This window comes from Ochotona princeps, chromosome 27, assembly GCF_030435755.1.
Source record: "Ochotona princeps isolate mOchPri1 chromosome 27, mOchPri1.hap1, whole genome shotgun sequence".
NCBI lineage: Eukaryota > Metazoa > Chordata > Mammalia > Lagomorpha > Ochotonidae > Ochotona > Ochotona princeps.
In genome coordinates, this window is record NC_080858.1 from 8,996,215 (window position 1) to 9,002,331 (window position 6,117).

The window sequence follows — 6,117 nt, forward strand, 5'->3', positions numbered from 1 at the left end:
TAGTTTAAAAATAAAACATTTCTTTTGGGCCTGACATAGTAGTCTAGCCAGCTGAAGTCTTCACCTTGCACGTGCCAGGATCCCATATGGGCACCACTTCCCAGCCTGCTCCCTGCTTGTGGCCTGGGAAAGCAGTCGAGGATGGCTTGGAACCCTGAACCCACATGGGAGACCCAGGAGAGGCTTCAGGCTCCTGGCTTTGGATCAGGGCAGCTCCAGTCATTGTGGCCATTTGGGGAGTAAATCAACAGACGGAAGATCTTCCTCTTTATCTCTCCTCCTCTCTGTATATCTGACTTTGCAATAAAACTAAATAAATCTTCAGCAAAAAAGCATTTCTTTTGTAAATGGAAATCTTACAAAGAACAAGCTGATTTTAAGATTTACTTCTTTTTATTTGAAGTGACAAAGAGAAGGGAAAACAGAAAGATTTTCTATCTGCTGGTTCATTCTCCAAATGGACACAAAGGATGGAGCCAGTCTGAAGCCAGGAGCCAGGGGCTTCTTCCAGGTCTCTCATGGGTGCAGAGGCCCAAGGCCTTGAGCCAGTCTTTGCTGCTTTCCCAGTCCACAAGCAGGGAGCTGGATCAGAAGTGGAGTAGCCAAGACCACCTATATGGGATGCTGTCAGGTAAAAGATTAGCCTGTTGAACCACCGCACCTGCCCCTAAATATGTGTATGTGTGTATGCATGTGGATATATATATATATATATATATATATATATATTTTTTTTTTTTTTTCATGATGCAGTTCCATAGGCTCATGGATTTCCCCTTCTACTCTCCTCATTCCCCCTGCCCCCAACTGATGTCCCCTATGTTGTTGGAATAGTATAGCCCTTTGACAACAGTCACAGAACCTGGAAAAGTCACTGGTGTTTTCATTTTAATGCAGAGAGCCCGTGCTTCGCTGTCTTCCGAGGGGTCACATGTGGACTTTGTCCCGAGCACTTCCTGTGTGGCTGTGCGCTTCCATTTTGCTGCTGCACACTTTGGAAGGCCCATAGTGCTGCCTGTCTCACTCATGGGGCTGCTTGTCAGTCAGCCCAATGCTTAGCCTCAAATAGTACGCAATAAATATGTGTTGGGTGACTAAGTGCTCCGTTCTCCCTGGAGGCTCTTGGCAGCTGCAGTGGGTAGGTATGACTAATTAATCAAACCTGTAATGTCAGGCCTTATCTTCGCTGATGTCTTCAGTCAACACGCAGTGCAGGCTCTCAGGGCGTCAGGGACCGTGCATCTCAGCCCCTTGGCTTTTACACACACACAGCATTCTAAACTCTCTGCATTCACTACTCTATTCATGCTAGATTGCAGCATTTTTAGCGTGGCTCCTTTCAGTGAATAAACGCTTATTATTTGACGAAGGTGATAAGGACAAAGTCTCGATTCAAGAGCACTTTTGGCAGCGACTTAAAAAGACAACCTGCTGGGCCCAGGCCAGGGAAACGAGGGAGCATGATGCGGGGTGGTGGGGTGAGGATGTTGTGAGACCTGGCTCTACTCATTGGCTTCACAGGAAAAACGGCTGAACTTGCTATGGCCTGTGGCCAAGCCTACATAATATTTGGCTCCTTGATGGGATAAATCGAGACAGACTGTCGGGGTGGTCTGCTGTTAGGCTCCTGCTGTGGTCTGATGTCAGTTTGGGTGTCCCCCAAAAGCCCACATGTTAGAGGCTGGATCCCCAAAACCAGATGTTAGTAAACAATGAAGTAATTTCTACTTTTAGGATTCGTAATCTTACTGCTAAAGCTTAAAAATAATTTAAAGCTTTGAGTTTCACGACATATCATTTTTACCATTAATACTTCAAGGAATAACCTCCAGAACCTTTTCTACCCTGCATTGAAATATTTAGTCCTTATTCAAAAAGTAAAATCAGATTTTTTTTTACATTTATTTATTTAAGATTTATTTATTTTTATTGGAAAGTCATTTACAGGAAGAAGGAGAGACAGAGAGAAGATCTTCCATCTGCTGGCTCACTCCCCAAGTGGATACAAACAACATCTTGGTGGAACTAAACTGATCCAAAGCTAGGAGCTTCTTCTGTGTCTCCCACACCAGTGCAGGGTTGCAAGTCCCTGGGCCGTCCTCTAGTGCTTTTCCAGGGGACAAGCTGGGAACTGGAAGGGAAGTGGAACAGCTGTGATTTGAACCAGTGCCCATATGGGATCCTGGCACATGCAAGGCAAGGATTTGGCCACTAGGCTACTGCATCAGGCCCTCAGATTATTTTTAAGCGCTGTTTTCTTGGAAGAATGTGGTTGAAATCATTATAACATACGTGTGCTATGATATTGCTATCCTTAGAAGCTACATGATGTTCTTAAACAACTGTGTCTAAATTTTTATGCTGGAAATCTCTCATGTCCATTTCTGATGAATACAAACCATTGTAAAAATGATTTTGGTTTTTAAGCATGTAATGAGTGTGAGTTTAATACGAGAGAGAAGCCGTGTGGACAGATTCACGCTTGGCATTAGGGTGAGCAAGCTTCAGAGTCCTCAGTCTAAACACCTTCCGACAGATTTCTATGAGGTCGTGAAACCATCTCTCACGTTGTTCATAGCTGGCTGCCCCTTGGTAAAATTCCTCATCCCTATTTGTTCATTATTTTTTTTCCCAAAATCTCTTTTTTTTTATTTTTTAAAAAAAGTGTATTATTTTCTTTTGTTTGAAAGCCAACGACATACAGACAGCGGATTCCACCTGCGGGTTCACTCCCCACATGCTCACAGTAGCAAAGACTACACAGACAGCCTGGGGCCAGGCGCTCAGTCGGGCGGGCTCTCCCAGGTGGGTGGCGGGGACCCAAGTCCTGGAGCCACTGCCTGCCACCTCCAGGGTACTCATTAGCAGGAAGTGGAGTCCAGAACAAAGCTAGATGTCACACACAGGTGCACTGACGGAGGTGTATCTCTCCCCTGGTGGCTGCCTAAGTTTAGGACTCCCCTGTGTGATAGCTCAGAGCGATGGTTGTTCAATTCAGTAAGTCCTTAGTGACATCAGGCAATACACAAGGTTGCAGTGGGATGGGGTCAGCGAGCGGAAGAAAAGAGACATCAAAACACAGAAGCAACTTGACCCAGCAAGTCTGCAAGGCAACCCCGCACTGCACCTCTTCCACTCAGCCACGCCGGGCAGGGATTGCTGTACAGGCTTTGGGCTTTGTTTTCATTTTTCACTGCTGGATCCGTAGAAACTGAGATAGTGAATGGTACTTAGTAAACGTTAAGTTACTATTGTTGAATGAATAAATGATTTCATCAGATATGACGCTTGTCCTGACAAAAGCACGCGCTACATGCCCCCTAGGTGTGAAGCGGGAGCAAATGCAGTGCTGAAATGACTGAAGACATGCAGAATTTGCTCTCCCTGGTTTTGCACAGGTTGCGGGAAGGCTGGAAGAGTGATAGAACAATTATTTCTATCTCGTAGCTGTATGATTCTTCTCAGAAAATGATGGGTGTTCAAGTGGGTCAGGCTTGTATTCTCAGTTCGCCTCTGGTAAGTACCTGCAACTTGGTTGTCTTCTCATGTTTATCTTCCTTGTTATTGTTGGTGTGGGCTTATCCGTTCTGCCCGGATCCCACGAGCAGCGGAGCAGAGAAGCCGGAGAGGAAAAATGGAGTTCCTCTTAGGAGCCCCAGCACCAGAGGTCAGGAGCCTGTGGCATAAGGAGATACTAGGGAGACCTAATTTCTGAAGACTGCTCTAAGTGTCCAAAAGAGAATTCTCCCATTGGGGAACAAACTAGAAATGAAACATCTTTCAGCACGTCTTTCCATTCCAAACATGTGAGCGAGAAAGGTGAAGACAAGGTTCGCTTGCTAGCTGTGCTTCTGATTTTATGCAGCTGCAACGTGATTCGCGGTCTACCTGGAAAAGCCCCTGGCTGAAGACGGTATAGAACATGGCTGCCCCAAAAAGCATCTTAGTTGGTGAGCCTCCTGCTCTCTCTGAAACAGGATTTCTTTTCCTTTTTTTTTTTTTTTAAGAAGAATGTTCGAGTACAGGGTAACTGTCTATGAACATATTGTTAACTCTCATTGATTCCTACACGAGCAATGCCCCGACAGTGTGTGATAGTGAAACTCCGAAAGGGCTCTCTGATGATATTAGTTGACGAATATGAGTCACATTGCTTCATCTGCAACAACAAGAGCATGCAGTGATGAAAGAGAATGCCATTTGGACTATTAACGTTTTCATTATGGAAAATGCACAGTGGTTTGTAAAGTTATGTGGATGCCTTGCAACAAAGACTTGCTGGATATAAATTGATGCTTATGGTGAGCATGTATTATGTATAAGATTGAAGAGACACACCGTACCAGCCTACATTTTCTGGATAGCAATACATTGCCCATAGACACTCTCTATAATTTCTCAAGTCAACTCAGGAGGTTAAAATTGATAGATAACGTGCTCAGATCTGAAGACTTCATCCTGACATGTCTTTCAACAGAAAGGAAATATATTCAGTTCTCTAATTTGTTAATGTCTTAAGCTAGGATTAATCTAATTTCAACATGGATTCGTGCCATTTACAATCCATGAAAATTTCTGTGCAGGCAGGCAACATTCGTTCCTCTAAGTCTTGCAATTCAAGCAGCAATGTGTATGCTGAGAACATTTCAAGCTAAGTGCCTAACCGAGTAATGCTGTGTTCCTTTTTTCCACACTGAGGTAGTCATGCAGGGAAAGCAAATATTTTCATTTGGGGTGAAAGCATTCATATTTGATAAGTGATTTGAGAGTAAAATGAGATTTTTACATGAGCATTTTCCATTTTTGGTTGACTTCTCTTTATTGGTGTCCTTTTCAGGAAAGAATCATTGCTAAAAGAAATGTACACATATCAAAAGTATGTTTGACAAAATACAGTCAAGGGTCATTTGTGTTTGAAAAATGGAGAGATCTCATAACGCATAAACTTAGAACTTAGTGAAAAAAGAACACGAAAAACAGAATAAAAGGAATACTGTTAAAGACCAGAAAAAGGGCTTGGCGGTGTGGCCTAGTGGCTAAGGTCCTCGCCTTGATCCCATATGGCCGCTGGTTCTAATCCCGGCAGCTCCACTTCCTCTCTGTCTCTCCTCCTCTCAGTGTATCTGACTTTGTAATAAAAACAAAATAAATCTTTAAAAAAAAAAAAAAGACCAGGAAAAAAGTGAAACGCTTTGTTTAGATGAGCCTAAGGCTACTACCTAGCAACACCATCCAAAAGAGGTCATGAAGGGAGAAAGTAATTATACAGACAAAAAAAAAAAAAAAACCTCACAGCATTCGCTGGCAAATCTTTTTTTTCTGAAAATATCGTCTCCATCTCCAGGTGGCCCCTCTGGATGACTGGTCTGATCAGAATTAGACTAGAAATGTGGTTTTGAGCTCTGGAAGAAGCTTGCTTTCTCCTTCCCGCCCCACCACGAAAGCACATTTCTACTGCATTGAAAACATCACTAGATAAGGACCTCAGAGCTGCTTCTGTATGTGATCATGAACTCATAAACTAGTATTTCGGTAGACTGAAACAGAGCCGACTCGAGCATTCATCCTGGTGTACTCTCCAATAGAAAGTCACCATGAAGAAAAAAGTAAGCTGACAGACTCCCCCCACCCCTGCCTTGGGTTTTTGTCCCCCTCCGCCCAGCATTCCACATGAAGACAGCGCAACTCTTATTTTTTGTGTAACGATTGTTCTGAATATGATTAACAAACTGTCATGAAAAACCCCGGGCGGGTTACACGTCACAGCATTTTGTTGGGAGGGACAAGGTTTCCATTCAGTTACCCTCTAGGTACACAAGTACATCATGTATTTTTACATAAGTACTTAAGTAATATAGTTTTATTGAGGATCTGCTCAGTGTAGTGGCTGGGCTACTCTCTGTGGAAGCCACAACGATGAACTGGGGACGGTTATGTCTTCTGGAGCTTACATGCAGCAGGATACAGGAAACAATATTCATACAGTTGTCACAAAGGTGTTCTGCTGGTTCACTCCACAAGTAGCTGCAATGGTTGGAACTGAGCTGATCCAAAGCCAGGAGCCAGGAGCTTCTTCTGTGTCTCCCACACAGGTGTAGGGTCCTAAGGCCTTGGGCC

At 43.8% G+C, this 6,117-nt stretch overlaps 1 protein-coding gene across 1 annotated transcript in view; it reads left to right on the top strand.

The window, feature by feature from the left end:
- Positions 1-5,006, top strand: part of LMNTD1 (lamin tail domain containing 1) — a 166,897-nt gene extending 161,891 nt beyond the window's left edge. Inside the window, exons 17-18 of the mRNA XM_058655675.1 lie at positions 3,399-3,516; positions 4,838-5,006. The gene's annotated coding sequence lies outside the window, so the exon portion shown is untranslated. The remainder of the gene's footprint in view (positions 1-3,398; positions 3,517-4,837) is intronic.
- The last annotated feature ends 1,111 nt before the right edge of the window (positions 5,007-6,117 follow it).